General features: G+C 44.7%; 1 protein-coding gene across 1 annotated transcript in view; it reads right to left on the reverse strand.

Moving 5' to 3' along the window:
- snupn (snurportin 1) overlaps positions 1-4,316 on the reverse strand; it is a 42,683-nt gene extending 38,367 nt beyond the window's left edge. Inside the window, exon 1 of the mRNA XM_084168943.1 lies at positions 4,228-4,316. The gene's annotated coding sequence lies outside the window, so the exon portion shown is untranslated. The remainder of the gene's footprint in view (positions 1-4,227) is intronic.
- Positions 4,317-18,423: the final 14,107 nt, after the last annotated feature.

Consider the following 18,423-nt stretch of genomic DNA (forward strand, 5'->3'; position numbering starts at 1 on the left):
TGCCTTCTCACCAAGCTGCTTGCCTATTGTCCTGTAGCCCATCCCAGCCTTGTGCAGGTCTACAATTTTATCCCTGATGTCCTTACACAGCTCTCTGGTCTTGGCCATTGTGGAGAGGTTGGAGTCTGTTTGATTGAGTGTGTGGACAGGTGTCTTTTATACAGGTAACGAGTTCAAACAGGTGCAGTTAATACAGGTAATGGGTGGAGAACAGGAGGGCTTCTTAAAGAAAAACTAACAGGTCTGTGAGAGCCGGAATTCTTACTGGTTGGTAGGTGATCAAATACTTATGTCATGCAATAAAATGCAAATTAATTACATAAATATCATACAATGTGATTTTCTAGATTTTTGTTTTAGATTCCGTCTCTCACAGTTGAAGTGTACCTATGATAAAAATTACAGACCTCTACACACTTTGTAAGTAGGAAAACCTGCAAAATCGGCAGTGTATCAAATACTTGTTCTCCCCACTGTATGTGTATGTATATATATATATATATATATATACACAGTTGAAGTCGGAAGTTTACATACACTTAGGTTGGATTCATTAAAACTCGTTTTTCAACCACTCCACAAATTTCTTGTTAACAAACTATAGTTTTGGCAAGTCGGTTAGGACATCTACTTTGTGCATGACACAAGTCATTTTTCCAACGATTGTTTAGAGACATATTATTTCACTTATAATTCCCTGTATCACAATTCCAGTGGGTCAGAAGTTTACATACACTAAGTTGACTGTGCCTTTAAACATCTTGGAAAATGCCATGGCTTTAGAATCTTCTGATAGGCTAATTGACATAATTTGAGTCAATTGGAGGTGTACCTGTGGATGTATTTCAAGGCCTACCTTCAAACTCAGTGCATCTTTCCTTGACATCATGGGAAAATCAAAAGAAATCAGCCAAGACCTCAGGAAAAAAATGGTAGACCTCCACAAGTCTGGTTCATCCTTGGGAGCAATTTCCAAACGCCTGAAGGTACCACGTTCATCCGTACAAATAATAGTACGCAAGTATAAACACCATGGGACCACACAGCCGTCATACCGCTCAGGAAGGAGACGCGTTCTGTCTCCTAGAGATTAACGTACTTTGGTGCGAAAAGTGCAAATCAATCCCAGAACAACAGCAAAGGACCTTGTGAAGATGCTGGTGGAAACAGGTACAAAAGTATCTATATCCACAGTAAAACGAGTCCTATATCGACATAACCTGAAAGGCCACTCAGCAAGGAAGAAGCCACTGCTCCAAAACCGCCATAACAAAGCCAGACTACAGTTTGCAACTGCACATGGGTACAAAGATCGTACTTTTTGGAGAAATGTCCTCTGGTCTGATGAAACAAAAATAGAACTGTTTGGCCATAATGACAATTGTTATGTTTGGAGGAAAAAGGGTTAGTCTTGCAAGCCGAAGAACACCATCCTAACCGTGAAGCATGGGGGTGGCAGCATCATGTTGTGGAGGTGCTTTGCTGCAGGAGGGACTGGTGCACTTCGCAAAATAGATGGCATCATGAGGAAGGAAAATGATGTGGATATATTGAAGCAACATCTCAAGACACCAGTCAGGAAGTTAAAGCTTGGTCACAAATGGCTCTTCCAAATGGACAATGACCTCAAGCATCCTTCCAAAGTTGTGGCAAAATGGCTTAAGGACAACAAAGTCAAGGTATTGGAGTCGCCATCACAAAGCCCTGACCTCAATCCCATAGAAAATTTGTGGGCAGAACTGAAAAAGCGTGTGCGAGCAAGGAGGCCTACAAACCTGACTCCGTTACCCCAGCTCTGTCAGGAGGAATGGGCCAAAATGCATCCAATTTATTGTGGGAAGCTTGTGGAAGGCTACCCGAAACATTTGACCCAAGTTAAGCAATGCTACCAAATACTAATTGAGTGTATGTAAGCTTCTGACCCACTGGGAATGTGATGAAAGAAATAAAAGCTGAAATAAATCATTCAATCTACTATTATTCTGACATGTCACATTCTTAAAATAAAGTGGTGATCCTAACTGACCTAGGACAGGGAATATTTACTAGGATTAAATGTCAGGAATTGTGAAAAACTGAGTTTAAATGTATTTGGCTAAGGTGTATGTAAACTTCCGACTTCAAATGTATCCACACACACACACGTGGATGTAGGCAACACAATACTATCTGGGTGCTCTATATAGAGCACCCAGATTATTTGCGTTGCCTACATAGCAGTTGCACTATCAGAGAGAGACAAGCTGCGGAATAATTTGTGCAAGCCGCCCCCTCGTTGGCTACTATGTTGCAATGTCAATATTCTCTGATTTGCCTTGTTGATATTATGTACCCAAGTGAGTGGACACATAAGGTAATTGATTCATGCCTGATATTACCCACCATTGCCCTGTGTGCCCGCTCCCATATACTATAATTCTAAATGTCCTTCCCCTTGTGATTGTAACACGTATACAGGTAGACCAGAGAGGCCATCCCTGATTGGCACCTGGACTGTGCTCACCTGTGTTTCCTACAAATGTTGTTTCGGATTGGAATATTTGAACCGGTTAGCATATGTGTAGGCGCGCAGAAGGAGACGGAGGAAGCATGGAGAAGTCAGAGGTAGCCACACTTGTAAAGTGGGCTAAGGAACAGAAGTTGGGTTTTGGAGAAATGCCATCAGTGAGTGCTTTGCAAGCAATGTAGCGGATAAAGGCGCGGCAAGAGCCTGGTGAAAGGATAGACGTGGTTATGGACAGCGAGGAAGAAGAGCCGAGTGTAGTGTGAAGATGTGTGTTGAGGAAGAACGGCATCAGACACGATAAAGAAGAATCTGGACGAGTAGGAGTGACATTTTTGGTTTCAGGGGGGGTGAGAAAGGAGTTCAGTGTAGTTGAATCAGTGAAGGTAACCTGTAGTGGACTTGTGATATTTGGTTGTGTTACTTCTGACCAGAGGGAGAAGGCGCTTCGTGTCACACAACTTGGGTCAAGATCGGTTTCTTGCTTTGCTCTTAGGAATAGGGCACCATTGAAAGGAGTGATTTCTGGGGTAGCGTTAAGTGCAGAGGTAGAGCAATTGAAGTTGAAAAATCCTGGTGTTTGTGATGCCCGCCGTTTGGTGCAACGCAGACTGCACTGCATTCAGAGAATTTGACTATCCGAAATACATAGGTTTGACAAGGTGACATGTAAAGGGGCCTTTGCTGCCTTTAAAAAGGAACGTGTAGATTTTCCTTTTGTATTTCGTAATTTTCGTCATTCATTGGTCGAGTTTGTTTGTCTTCATGTGTCCTTGTCAATTGTAGGTCTAAGTAAGACATTTGATGTAGGCCTATGCCTTTTATTTCAATGCATGTGTATGGTTTATCTGGGAAGGTTTGCTGTTTTATGTACTGGTTACTCTCACATTGATGTCGGCGTTATGACTTGATAGCTTGTATTTTGCATCTATTTCATGTTGCACTGTTCCACAAGTAAAATGTGTCAATCTATGATGAGGTCGAGTAGTGGTTGACAATGTAATTAATTGCTGAGGCATTTTTTTGTTTTGCTCTTCTCCAAATAGCATTAGAGTTTTTAAATTGTGTAGAAATGCAGTAAATGAGCTTCAACCACAAACATTCCCTGGGAGGGCATCCCCACCCCACTTTGCCATTCCCTAGGTTTAGTGGATCTGACGCCACTGCGCTCAACCACAGTAATAAACCCCGCTTATTTCTACAATGTATCTTCCTAAAATCTGATGTTAAACCTAACCTTAACCCCACAATGCTAACCTTATAACTAATCCTAAACTTACATTAAAGACCAAATGTTTCTGTTTCTGACTGACGATATAGCTGTGGCTGTGTTATCTATACGTGGGAACCGGGTTGCAGGCCTGGGGCTGCCATGGGACAAATTTCTGTCCTAGATACGTTTGTTTCTAACGTTACTTCCATGTTCTGTAACGTTGTTCACTGCCATGTCACTATTTAGTACGCGACGACTGGGTGATGTAAAATGTAACAACTGAGTCAGTGTCACATTGTATCAACTTGAAATGAAACAGCAAGCTGGACCAAATGGATACGCGTTAGCTAGCTAGCTGTTGTAGCTAGCTACATCCACCGCAGCATTCATTCAAATACTTTTAGCTGGCTTGTTGCCTTGCATTGAAACTCTTCACAGTTGTGCGAGCCGTTGTTAAAATAAATAAACCGACTAGATAGGTGGTTAGCTAGCTAGCCAGATTATAAACTACCTTGATGAAGAACGAGGCAGGCGGGCTGAGATGTCACGTTTCTCCTACCAGCAGGTTTCTTGTTGGCCAAGCAAAATACTTCCCGGAATGAGGTAGCGTTCCAGGGCCCGGTTTCCCCAAAGCATCTTAAAGATGCACTATGCAGAAATCGCGCCGCCATTTCCTGGTTGCTAAAATTCTAATAGTTCGCCTAATTTCAGGTTATGTTACAAAACAAGTAACTATAGTGTAGATAATCATTGTACCATCTAATCCGCAGTGAAATATATTTTCCATAACCAAAAATATTGTATTTTCAGCTGTTGGAAGCTGGTGTACAAAACCGAAAGTGAAAGCAGGAAAAAATGAAGTAAGATCGGGAAGCATAGAAATACGCACATAGAACATATCAACCGTTTCTTAGACTTGCTTTCAATGAGAATGACATATCTATAACTCACCTTTCTATGTGAATTTGGTTGCGTTGGCCAAAAAATGACATACTGCAGCTTTAAGGCTAAATTCATGTTAGAACCTTTGTAGGAGCATAATTAAATCTCAGAGCTGTTTCCCAAAACCATCATCACTAAAGTTGCACTTGAAATCACTATTTTATACCGACTGCCTCAGACCACTTGTAGAACATCTAAGTGCGTCATTAGATGTGTTTTTCCCTACCGCGTCAGGTATACACCAAAGATATCGCACTAAACATTGAATCAAGGGGTGCGTTCGCAAATTGGCTCCAGTGTGTCAAAGTACGCTCTGGGTCATTCGTAAATTCAGAGTGTTGTCAGATTGTTTGTTGGTAAATTCAAAGCATTTAGTTCTCTGAGCTTTTAGAGCGCACACTGGACGCTCTGGCAGAGGAGTAGGGTTGATCGGAGCGTTCTGACCTCACAACAGCAGTCAAGCACTTTAGCTGGCTAAAGTTGGCTAGCTTGCTAGCTACTTCCAGACACAAATGATAGAACACCTCACACTGAACATTTTACTTGCCCTAGCAGAGCTGGTTAGAGTGTTTTCATCTTATCTAGAGATGACTATAACTATGTTATGGCAACAATTTAATTCAGTTTTTTATCCAATGTTTACTTACACCTGTCAAAACAACCGAGTTCCTCTGAAATCGGAGTAGATAGCCAAAGTGAATTTACGAATGCACCCTCAGACAAGAGTGCTCTGAAATCGGAGTAGATAGCCAGAGTGAGTTTACAAACGCACCCAATATATTTATCTGTCTCTGTGACCTCCATATCATTATAACTTCACAAATAAGTTGACTACAAATACAAAGTTGCCAATGTCTCTGCAATTGTTACAAACAAGCGAAGGATAAAAATGGTTTTATTCAAATGAAAACAGAGATGACTGCATTAAAAGATAAATAGCCTGCCTACAGTATAGGCTACATAGTACATAGGCCTATTGTATATATTTCAATGATATTGAAATACATTTCATGTTCATTCAATTGAGTTTTATTTTGCTATTTGGCTACTGTCTGTCATTTTTGCCTCCATATATTTCATGATGTGTAGCCTAACATGTGGAAATCTTGATTTAGTGCATTATTATAGGATACACATTAGAATAAGCCGCCTCAATATTTGCAGCCATAGGTGATACCCACAGGGCACACAATGTTTGAATCAAAGTTGTTTCCACATAATTTCGTCAAATTACGTTGAACCAACACGGAATAGACGTTGAATTGACATCTGTCCCCAGTGGGTAATATCTCTCTAAGAGCTGATCCGTCGCCAGTATTGTGGAATAATTATAATGTTAAGGTAAGATTTGAATGGAGAAAGCTGACCCAAGAGATATTATCACCTAATGGCTAGAAATATTGAGTCGGCTTATTCCAATGCTTACCCTATAACAATGCACTCAATCACAGATTCATTTGGCACATCATTGCACACATTGTTACACATCATGAAATATATTGAGGCAAAAATGACAGACAGTGTAGCATACAAATAGAACTCAATTGACCTGAACATGAAATGTATTTCAATATGATTGAAATATATAGCACTATGTGGACTATAGGCCTACTTAATTTTTCATTTAAAGCATATTTTTATAATTTGCATGTTCAATTGCAAAGACATTGGCAACTTTGTATTTATAGTCAACTTTGTTCCCAAGTTATCTGGGTCACAGAGCGACAGATAAACAGCTTGATTGTATGTTTAGCAGAGATCTTCTGTGTATACAGTGATGCGGAAGAGCAAAAAAGCATCTAAGACGCACTTAGCTGTACTATGAGTGGTCTGAGGGTAAATAACAAGCGTTTTTGGTCTGTGCAACGCTTATCAGTCTAATGATCTAATACTCATTCAATTTGAATAATATAATATTACTTTCAATTTCTTAAGACCTCAATTTTCTGATCCACTCGTTTAAATTGAATAGAAAACAGTTTCACATTTTTTCATTAATCATTTTTCTACACTGTAAAATAGTTTTTCCAATTTATCTTTATTCGTTTGAAAAATATAATTATTTTATATTGGTGTGGCTGGGATGAAAGGGTTGATTTCTAAGTATGTGGTTCAAGTGGATGCTACCACTTAAGTTCGGGGGAGATTAGCCTTGCCTAAATGAATGTGGTCCTTGTGTAACTTAGATGCAAGGAGTCAGGAAGCAGGTGCAGTTAGAGAGTTTAATAATAACGACCATGGCGCGATGCAAACCAAGCGACGTGTCTGACATAGAAACACAAACAATACTACCTGATGACTGATAACAAAAGATATGTAAAGGGTAAGTAATCAAGGGAGTAATGAAGTCCAGGTGTGACTGATGATGAGACGCAGGTGTGCGTAACGATGGTTGCCAGGTGTACATAAAGATGGGTTGCCAGGACCGCAAGTTAGTAGACAGGTGACATCGAGCGGGGGAGCGGGATTGGACGTGACACCTTCGAAGCGAAGTCACACACACACACACACACACACACACACACACACACACACACACACACTCCATATATCCCCAAAGCAATGCAATACCATTCTAACTACCATGGTGTGTAGTCAGGACACCGAATGGAGTTAACTCTCTTGGTACTGTCACTGACTGCGAAGACATGGAGTTGCGTGCATCAGTCCCTGCAGCCTGCCCTTCAAATTCACCACAATGTTATCCTCAATCCCCCGTGTATGCCAACACCTTGCATAGAGAGTCTTACAGCTAGGCCTAGCCTATAGGTCGAAGCGGAAGGTTAACTTACAAATCTGTGTGTAATGGCGTGGTGTTTTATGTACACTTCCAATGAAGTAGCCTCATAGGCCTAGGCTTATTATCTTGAGGATGTAGCCTAATGCATGGATTGAACCCCCCTGTCAGGCTCACAGGCTGGCCCTGAACGGACACCTTGAAGCTTGTACAGAGCTTGAGCTCGGGTAATGCCCCATCTGAGACAACTATTTTACTGTCCATTATTATCAAAAATAGTGGTATAGCTGAGACAAATGTATACATAGCCTATAACGGAGACGATGCCCCTGTATTGGGATAACCTATGCACCCTTCAATCCTCCCATCCTTGAAGACATCACAGATTGATGCGCGAAATGAGATTTTACGCTAGGCTAACAACCAAGTTATTTATATCATTGATCATCATTTATCTAAACATTAGGAACACCTGCTTTCCATGACAGACTGACCAGGTGAATCCAGATGAAAGCTATGATCCCTTATTGATGTCACTTGTTAAATCCACTTCAATCAGTATAAATGAAGGGGATGAGACAGGTTAAATAATTATTTTTAAGCCTTGAGACAACTGAGACATGGATTGTGTATGTGTGCCATTCATTTACATTAAAAAAAACATTTTTAGTCATTTAGCAGACGCTCTTAACCAGAGCGACTTACAGTTAATGAGTGCATACATTTTTCATACTGAAGGTGAATGGGCAAGACAAAAGATTGAAGTGCCTTTAGACGGGGTATGGTAGTAGGTGCCAGGCGCACCAGTTAGTGTGTCAAGAACTGCAACGCTGCTGGGTTTTTCACGCTCAACAGTTTCCCTTGTGTATCAAGGACATCCAGCCAACTTGACACAGCTGTGGGAAGCATTGGAGTCAACATGGGCCAGCATCCCTGTGGAATGCTTTCGACACCTTGTAGAGTCCATGCCCCAACAAACTGAGGCTGTTCTGAGGGCAAAAGGAGGCGGTGCAACTCAATATTAGGAAGGTGTTCCTAATGTTTTATACACTCAGTGTATATATTTAGATGATTATTTCAAGAAATGGAGAATCCACCCATGAATATATTCAAACAGCGCCTATATTCTCCTTTGCAGGAGTGGTCCTTGAGATTCCTCTCCTCCCACAGACACGTTTGCGTAAAATCCCTGCTTCCCTCCTCCCCTAGCCGTTGGATAGGCCTATAGGCCTATAATGCTGATATGCTATAGTCTAATTTACTTTCACTTTCCCACTGTAACCTACTGCTAGCCTACAGGTTATGGGTACTCAATCTAGTGGGCCACTGTAGGTTTAGTCTGGGTTTGCGCACTGTATTAGTAGCGTCCACTTGAACCACGTATTTAGAAATCACCCCGTTTTCCTAACCACATATTTCAACTTGTACTTTTCTAACGACACATTGTAAATTAGAAAATTGGAAAAAGTATATCAAAATCTAAATTTTACAGGGTAGAACAATTGGAAATTGAAAATTGAAACTCAGTTATGAGTGGATCAGAAAATTGAGAAATTGAAACATTGAAACTTATATTATTCAACTTGAAGGATCACATTAGATAATTGGATTGATACGCGTTGCAACACCGGGGGTCTAAGTGCAACTTTACTAAAGATGGTTTTTGGAAACAGCTTGGAGATTTAACAATGCTCCTACGAAGGCTCTAATGATGACCTTAGCCTTAACCTCTATGGGATCGGTGTCCTGTATACGGGACGGTTGAGCTAATGTGCGCTAATGTGATTAGCATGACTGTTGTAAGTAACAGCAAACTTTCCAGGACATAGACATATGGGCAGAAAGCTTAAATTCTTGTTAATCTAACTGCACGGTCCAATTTACAGTAGCTATTACAGTGAAAAAATACCATGCTATTGTTTGAGGAGAGTACACAACAACTGTCACGACTTCCTCTGAGGCTGCCTCCTCTCCTTGTTCGGGCAGGCTTCGGAGTTCGTCGTCACCGGCCTTCTAGCCACTGCCACTCCTCATCTCATCATTCCATTTGTTTTGTCTTGTTTATTACACACACCTGGTTCATATACCCTCATCAGTACCTGTATAAGTGTTCCCTCTGCCCCCTTATCTTTGTGTGTGATTGTTTATTGTGGAGGTTCGATTAGCTCGGTGGAGTTCTTTGTTATTTTGTATCGCCGGGTTATTTTCACCCGTGTCCTTCGTTGTTGTCCAGTGCCCCTGTTTTCCACACTGAAGTGTTTGACGCATTGCTGCATACTACTGTGTTCGGAATAAACCTTTTATTCTGTGATTTGCCCTCCTGCGCCTGACTCCTTCAAAACACACATCACAGAATCACACACCCCAACATGGAGTCAACAGGAGAAACGAACATGCCAGGAGTCGTGGCACAGGTCCGGGAGGTATGCTGATATGCTAACCAGCTTGGGAGAAGCGATGGATCGGGTTCTCCAGGTCGTCCCAACGCCTGGAGAGGAGAGGACCCGATCCTTCGAGACCAGCTGAGCGACCGGATCCAGCCACCCACACCCCAGCACCCAGAGGGATTCAATTATCCTGACAGCTGCCCGCTGCCAGGATTCCTCCTGCAGCTGGACCTCTACTTCACAACCGTCAGCCCGGCTCCATCGGAGCGGGAGAAGGTGTCTGCCCTCGTCTCCTGTCTCTTGGGGAAAGCCCTGGAGTGGGCCAACGCGGTTTGGAGTGAAGGAGGAGCCACGTTGGACAACTACGGGGAGTTCGCTCGCCTCTTCCAGGCAGTCTTCGACCACCCGCCCGAAGGTAGAGAGGCGGGTCGAACAGCTGGTCCACCTGAGGCAGGGGACGAGGACCGCGCAGGACTTCGCCCTGGAGTTTTGGAGTCTATCGGCTGGGTCCGGGTGGAACGAGCGGGCCCTAATCGACCACTTCCGGTGCCATCTACGAGAGGATGTCCGAAGGGAGCTAGCCTGCTGGGACACCATGTTGTCCTTCAATCAACTGGTGGACATGGCCATCCGGTTGGACAACCTGCTGGTTGCTAGAGGACGTCCTGAAAGGGGCCTGCCCATTCCACCCCCCCACCCCCCACCTCTCCAACCCAGATTACGAGATGATGGAGCGGCGATCCGGGAGAGTGGAAGACGACAGCGCCAGTGTCACACTCGTGGCGCGAGAGGACATTCTCCTGCACGCTGTCTTCAGAGTTCTTTTGTGTCTGGAGGCGGCAGGCAGGTCACTCTTGCGTCACCCCTGGTATCGAACACCCACACTCATTCAGAGCCCTCTGCTGCGCACTGTACCCTACACGTCCACTTTCCTGATTATACAGTAGTTCCCCAGTGTAAGGCACTGGTCGATTCAGGCGCAGCTGGGAACTTTATGGACAGGTCATTTGCACATAGTCTAGGTATTACCTTGGTTCCCCTATCCATTCCACTCCCTATCAGAGCACTTGACAGTTGACCAATAGGGTCCGGGTTCGTTAGGGAAGTTACAGCACCAGTCACTATGGTTACGCACGAGACTCATCGAGAGCAAATCACTTTTTTTATTATTTAGTCTCCTGATTTCCCTGTTGTGTTAGGTCTTCCCTGGTTAGCACTACACAACCCCACCTTTTCATGGCCACAGAGGGTTCTCACGGGGTGGTCGCGAGAGTGTCAGGGTAGGTGTCTAGGTGTTTCCGTTGGTGCAACCACGGTGGAAAGTACAGACACTACCTCCACCGTGCGCGTTCTCCCCGAATACCTCGATTTGGCGCACACGTTTTCCAAAACGCAGGCAACCAAATTACCACTTCATCGGGCGGGGGATTGCGTAATAAACCTCCGGGTAGACGCTGTGCCTCCCAGGAGTCATGTGTATCCCCTGTCGCAGGCTGAAACAGAGGCTATGGAGACATACGTCTCCGAGTCCCTGCACCAGGGGTTCATACATCCCTCCACTTCGCCCACCTCCTCGAGTTTCTTTTTTGTGAAGAAGAAAGACGGAGGTCTGCGCCCTTGCATTGATTACCGAGCACTGAACAAGGGGTCAATACGTTATAGTTATCCTCTACCCCTCATTCCATCTGTGATCGAGTCAATGCATGGGGCGCGCTTCTTCACAAAAGTAGATCTCCGGAGTGCGTACAACCTGGTGCGTGTCCGAGAGGGGGACGAGTGGAAGAACACATTCAGCACAACTACGGGGCATTACGAATAGCTGGTGATGCCTTACGGTTTGATGAATGCTCCATCCGTCTTCCAGTCCTTCGTGAACAAGGTGTTTTGGGACATGCTTGGTCGCGGTGTAGTGGTCTACATCGATTATATTCTGGTGTATTCCGCTATGCGCGCCGAGCATGTGTCCCTGTTTCGCAAAGTGCTGGCCCGACTGTTGGAACATTACCTTTATGCCAAGGCAGAGAAGTGTATGTTTTTCCAGCAGTCAGTGTCCTTCCTCGGATACCGCATTACCACCTCAGGTGTGGAGATGGAGGGAGATCGCATTTCAGCCGTGCGTAATTGGCCGACTCCAACCACAGTTAAGGAGGTGCAGCGCTTTATTGGCTTTGCCAACCACTATCGGAGGTTTATCCAGGGCTTTGGCAAGGTCGCAGCTCCCATCACATCTCTGTTGAAGGGTGGGTTGTCCCGGCTCCGCTGGTCTGCTGAGGCTGATAGGGCCTTCAGTAACTTGAGGGTTCTGTTCACATCAGCCCCGGTACTGGCTCATCCCGATCCATCACTACCGTTCGTAGTGGAGGTGGATGCATCTGAGGTAGGGATAGGCGCTGTCCTATCTCAACGCTCGGGCACGCCACCCAAGCACCGCCTTGTGCCTTCTTCTCCAACAAGCTCAGCCCGGCGGAGCAGAACTACGACGTTGGTGATCGGGAGCTGTTGGCTGTTGTCTGAGCCCTGACCGTGTGGAGGCACTGGCTGGAAGGTGCGAAACACCCTTTCCTCGTCTGGACAGACCACCGTAACCTAGAGTACATCCGGGCAGCGAGGAGGCTGAACCCTCGCCAGAACAGGTGGGCCTTATTCTTCACCCGGTTTGATTTTACTCTGTCTTACATCACGGGTACGAAGAACGTGAAGGCAGACCCACTGTCACGGCTGTACGACACAGAGGAGAGGCCCATAGACAACACCCCCATACTCCCGGCCTCCTGCATTGTGGCGCCGGTAGTGTGTGCGACGGACGCGGACATAGAGCGGTGCATTGCGCACAAAGTCATCTCCACCTCAGTGTCCAGCTGGGCTGCAGTACGTGCCGTCTCTTGTCCGTGACCATCTGATCTATTGGGCACACATGTCCCCCTCCTCTGGTCACCCAGGTATTGGTCGTACAGTGCGCTGCCTGACCGGAAAGTACTGGTGGCCTACCTTTGCTAAGGACGTGAGGGTGTATGTCTCCTCCTGCTCGGTGTGCGCCCAGAGTAAGGCACCTAGGCACCTCCCAGCGGGTAAGTTACAGCCCTTACCAGTTCCACAACGGCCATGGTCCCACTTGTGTATTAACTTCCTTACTGATCTTTCCCTCTCTCAAGGTAACACCACCATCCTGGTCGTTGTGGACCGCTTTTCCAAAGCCTGCCGCCTCCTTCCTCTGCCCGGTCTCCCTACGGCCCTGTAGACTGCGGAGGCCCTGTTTACACACGTCTTCCGGCACTACGGGGTGCCAGAGGACATAGTGTCTGACCGGGGTCCCCAGTTCACATCCAGGGTCTGGAAGGCGTTCATGGAACATCTGTGGGTCTCGGTCAGCCTGACCTCTGGTTTTCACTCCGAGTCTAATGGACAGGTGGAATGGGTGAATGAGTGGGTAGGTTCCTGCGGTCCTACTGCCAGGACCGGCCGGGGGAGTGGTCGGTGGTCTTCTCATGGGCCGAATATGCCCAGAACTCTCTCCGCCTCTCCTCCACTAACCTAACGCCATTTCAATGTGTTTTAGGTTATCAGCCGGTTCTGGCACCGTGGCATCAGAGCCAGACCGAGGCTCCTGCGGTGGATGACTGGTTTCGGCGCGCGGAGGAGACGTGGAACGCTGCTCACATCCACCTCCAGTGCGTCGCCAGAAGGCCAACACTGACCGCCACCGCAGTGAGGCCCCGGTCTTTTTACCGGGTGATCGGGTCTGGCTCTCTACCCGGAATTTGCCCCTCTGCCTGCCCTGCCGGAAGCTGATTATGCGGTTTGTGGGGCTAGACCCAAGGAGAATGAACGAGGTTACTTATAAGTTACTACTCCCTCCCTGTCACGACTTCCTCCAAGGCTGCCTCCTCTCCTTGTTCGGGCAGGCTTTGGCGTTCGTCGTCACCGGCCTTCTAGCCACTGCCACTCCTCATCTCATCATTCCATTTGTTTTGTCTTGTTTATTACACACACCTGGTTCATATCCCCTCATCAGTACCTGTATAAGTGTTCCCTCTGCCCCCTTATCTTTGTGTGTGATTGTTTATTGTGGAGGTTCGATTAGCTCGGTGGAGTTCTTTGTTATTTTGTATCGCCTGGTTATTTTCACCCATGTGCTTCGTTGTTGTCCAGTGCCCCTGTTTTCCACACTGAAGTGTTTGACACATTGCTGCGTACTACTGTGTTCGGAATAAACCTTTTATTCTGTGATTTGCCCTCCTGCGCCTGACTCTTTCAAATCACACATCACAACAACAAAAAACATATCACGGCAACTGGTTTGATACATTCACCTCTGAAGGTAAATAATGTATTTACATTCAGTAATCTTGCTCTGATTTGTCATCCTAAGGGTCCCGGAGATAAAATGTAGCATAGTTTTGTTTGATAAAATCCATTTTTATATTCAAATGTAGGAACTGGGTTCTACAGTTTGAACCCCTGCTGTCTCTGGCTCCACATCCACCCCGCCCGGCCATCTAGATGTGTGAAAGTTAGTGTTTAAGCTAATGATCCATCATGTATGACATTCCTGGGAGTGTGTAAACTTACATTTTGCGTTACCACATCATCAATGTATCATTTGACCAATTCGGCACATTTGGGCAGACTTGATACAAAATTGTCCAATATTGCAATGCTTCACTGGATCAATCTGAAACTTTGCACACACCCAAAATCTAAATTGCGCCTAAACTGCAAAAATATATTTTGGCCTTTCTTTTGCATTTCAAAGATGAAGGAACCATTTTTTTAAAGCATGTTTTTTAGTTTTTATTATCTTTTACCAGATCTAATGTGTTATATTCTCCTACATTAATTTCATATTTCCACAAACTTAAAAGTGTTTCCTTTCAAATTGTATCAAGAATATGCATATCCTTGCTTCAGGTCCTGAGCTACAGGCAGTTAGATTTGGGTATGTCATTTTAGGCGAACATTTTAAGGGTCCGTTCCTTAAGAGGTTTTAAGATGCTTTTGGGAACCGGCAAAGGTCGTTTTCTTTGTAGTGGTGGTGCACTAGTGGAAAAGCGTCGCAGCAACAGCCCACATTTATTGACATGTGATTTACTCTGAGATGTCCCGAGCCGCGCGACTACAAAAAAAGACGACCTGAAACGTCAATAGCTCCACAGTACACTGCAAAACAAATTAGTTAGGATTTTCATCCACCCTTACATTAAATGCTGACATTTCTGGCAACAATTTACACAAGCAAAGGTAATGTAGAGGAATAGAAAACGAATCTTGATTTACATTTTAGTGCATCAATCTTAAATATTGCAAATGGCAGCATCTTTCTCATCATCTTCATAGCCTATAGGCTACTCCACAATCACATCAACATCATCATCATCAATCATCAATATCACCATTAATTATAGCCTAACTGTAAAACAAATATTGACTTATGATAAAAGCGTATGTTTATCACGTTGGGGGCAGTGTAGAGCTGATTTCTTGCATTTCAGAGAATGGATAAAAGACCTCAATGAAGAAAAAAATACGTTCCTCTATTGTCACCTATGTGAAGCTAGCCACAATAACGATTATCCACAATAGTGGAATTTGCGGTTCTCCTTCAAAATAAAGGTCCTTCATTGAAAGTCACGTAAACGGATACAAATTGTGGAACCATGCCATATTTGGACTAGATAACGCTAAACAAGCTTGGAATGTGAATAATTGTGTTCTGTGGGTGTCACTGAGTAGACTCATATCCCATGTCATTCCACAATCAATAGTTAAGGTTGTACAGTGCAATATGAAGTCTACTCAGTGGCACAATAGGCTGAATAGGGAGGTGATTCCCCACAGTCAAAGTCCCACAATAAGCGCTACGACGCTAATATTTGTGTAAACTCTTCACAATTTTTGTTCTGTAGGTGTTGCTGGTTTAGATCTTACCTGTCGGAAAGATATCAGTTTGTCTCTGTGAATGGTCTGTCCTCCGACAAATCAACTGTACATTTCGGTGTTCCTCAAGGTTCCGTTTTAGGACCACTATTGTTTTCACTATATATTTTACCTCTTGGGGATGTTATTCGAAAACATAATGTTAACTTTCACTGCTATGCGGATGACACACAGCTGTACATTTCAATGAAACATGGTGAAGCCCCAAAATTGCCCTCGCTAGAAGCCTGTGTTTCAGACATAAGGAAGTGGATGGCTGAAAACTTTCTACTTTTAAACTCGGACAAAACAGAGATGCTTGTTCTAGGTCCCAAGAAACAAAGAGATCTTCTGTTAAATCTGACAATTCATCTTGATGGTTGTAAAGTCGTCTCAAATAAAACTGTGAAGGACCTCGGCGTTACTCTTGACCCTGATCTCTCTTTTGACGAACATATCAAGACTGTTTCAAGGACAGCTTTTTTCCATCTACGTAACATTGCAAAAATCAGAAATTTTCTGTCCAAAAATGATGCAGAAAAATTAATCCATGCATTTGTTACTTCTAGGTTAGACTACTGCAATGCTCTACTTTCCGGCTACCCGGATAAAGCACTAAATAAACTTCAGTTAGTGCTAAATACGGCTGCTAGAATCCTGACTAGAACCAATAAATTTGATCATATTACTCCAGTGCTAGCTTCCCTACACTGGCTTCCTGTTAAGGCAAGGGCTGATTTCAAGGTTTTACTGTTAACCTATAAAGCGTTACATGGGCTTGCTCCTACCTATCTTTCCGAGTTGGTCCTGCCGTACATACCAATACGTACGCTACGGTCACAAGACGCAGGCCTCCTAATTGTCCCTAGAATTTCTAAGCAAACAGCGGGAGGCAGGGCTTTCTCCTATAGATCTCCATTTTTATGGAACAGTCTGCCTACCCATGTGAGAGACGCAGACTCGGTCTCAACCTTTAAGTCTTTACTGAAGACTTATCTCTTCAGTAGGTCATATGATTGAGTGTAGTCTGGCCCAGGAGTGTGAAGGTGAACGGAAAGGCTCTGGAGCAACGAACAGCCCTTGCTGTCTCTGCCAGGCCGGTTCCCCTCTCTCCACTGGGGTTCTCTGCCTCTAACCCCGTTACAGGGGCTGAGTCACTGGCTTGCTGGTGCTCTTTCATGCCGTCCCTAGGAGGGGTGCGTCACTTGAGTGGGTTGAGTTACTGACGTGATCTTCCTGTCTGGGTTGGCGCCCCCCCTTGGTTTGTGCTGTGGTGGAGACCTCTGTGGGCTATACTCGGCCTTGTCTCAGGATTGTAAGTTGGTGGTTGAGGATATCCCTCTAGTGGTGCGGGGGCTGTGCTTTGGCAGAGTGGGTGGGGTTATATCCTTCCTGTTTGGCCCTGTCCGGGGGTTTCTTCGGATGGGGCCACAGTGTCTCCGGACCGCTCCTGTCTCAGCCTCCAGTATTTATGCTGCAGTAGTTTATGTGTTGGGGGGCTGGGGTTAGTTGGTTATACCTGGAGTACTTCTCCTGTCTTATCCAGTGTCCTGTGTGAATTTAAGTATGCTCTCTCTAATTCTCTCGTTCTCTCTTTCTCTCTGAGAACCTGAGCCCTAGGACCATACGTCAGGACTACCGGGCATGATGACACCTTGCTGTCCCCAGTCCGCCTGGCCTTGCTGCTATTCCAGTTTCAACTGTTCTGCCTGCGGTTACGAAACCCCTACCTGTCCCAGACCTGCTGTTTTCAACTCTTAATGATCGGCTATGAAAAGCCAACTGAGAGACCTGAGCCCTAGGACCATACGTCGGGACTACCGGCCGTGGTGACTCCTTGCTGTCCCCAGTCCGCCTGGCCTTGCTGCTATTCCAGTTTCAACTGTTCTGCCTGCGGTTATGGAACCCCTACCTGTCCCAGACCTGCTGTTTTCAACTCTTAATGATCGGCTATGAAAAGCCAACAGATTTATTCCTGATTATTATTTGACCATGCTTGTCACTTATGAACATTTTTGAACATCTTGGCATGGTTCTGTTATAATCTACACCCGGCACAGCCAGAAGAGGACTGGCCACCCCTCATAGCCTGGTTCCTCTCTAGGTTTCTTCCTAGGTTTTGGCCTTTCTAGGGAGTTTTTCCTAGCCACCGTGCTTCTACACCTGCATTACTAGCTGTTTGGGGTTTTAGGCTGGGTTTCTGTACAGCACTTCGAGATATTAGCTGATGTAAGAAGGGCTATATAAAATAAAATTGATTGATTGATTGATAGACTAATACCCCATTTCATGGATCCCCAATCCACAGGTGTGAAATACAGTGAGCTCCAAAAGTATTGGGACGGTGACCATTTAAAAAATGTTTTGGCTCTGTACTCCAGCACTTTGGATTTGAAATTATACAATGACTATGAGGTTAAAGTGCCTACTGTCAGCATTCATTTGAGGGTATTCTCATCCATTTTGGGTCACTTTTATTGTAAATAAGAATAGAATATGTTTCTAAACACTTCTACATTAATGTGGATGCTACCATGATTACGGATAACCCTGAATTAATCGTGAATAATTATGAGTGAGATCGTTACAGACCCACAAATATCATACCCCCCCCCAAAAAAAAATGCAAACATCCCATGTTATTGTAATGGTGAGAGGCTAGCATGTCTTGGGGGTATGATATTTGTGCGTCTGTAACTTTCTCCCTCATCATTATTCATGATTCATT

The sequence above is a fragment of the Coregonus lavaretus genome, assembly GCF_964263955.1.
Source record: "Coregonus lavaretus genome assembly, chromosome: 9".
Taxonomy (NCBI): Eukaryota; Metazoa; Chordata; class Actinopteri; order Salmoniformes; family Salmonidae; genus Coregonus; species Coregonus lavaretus.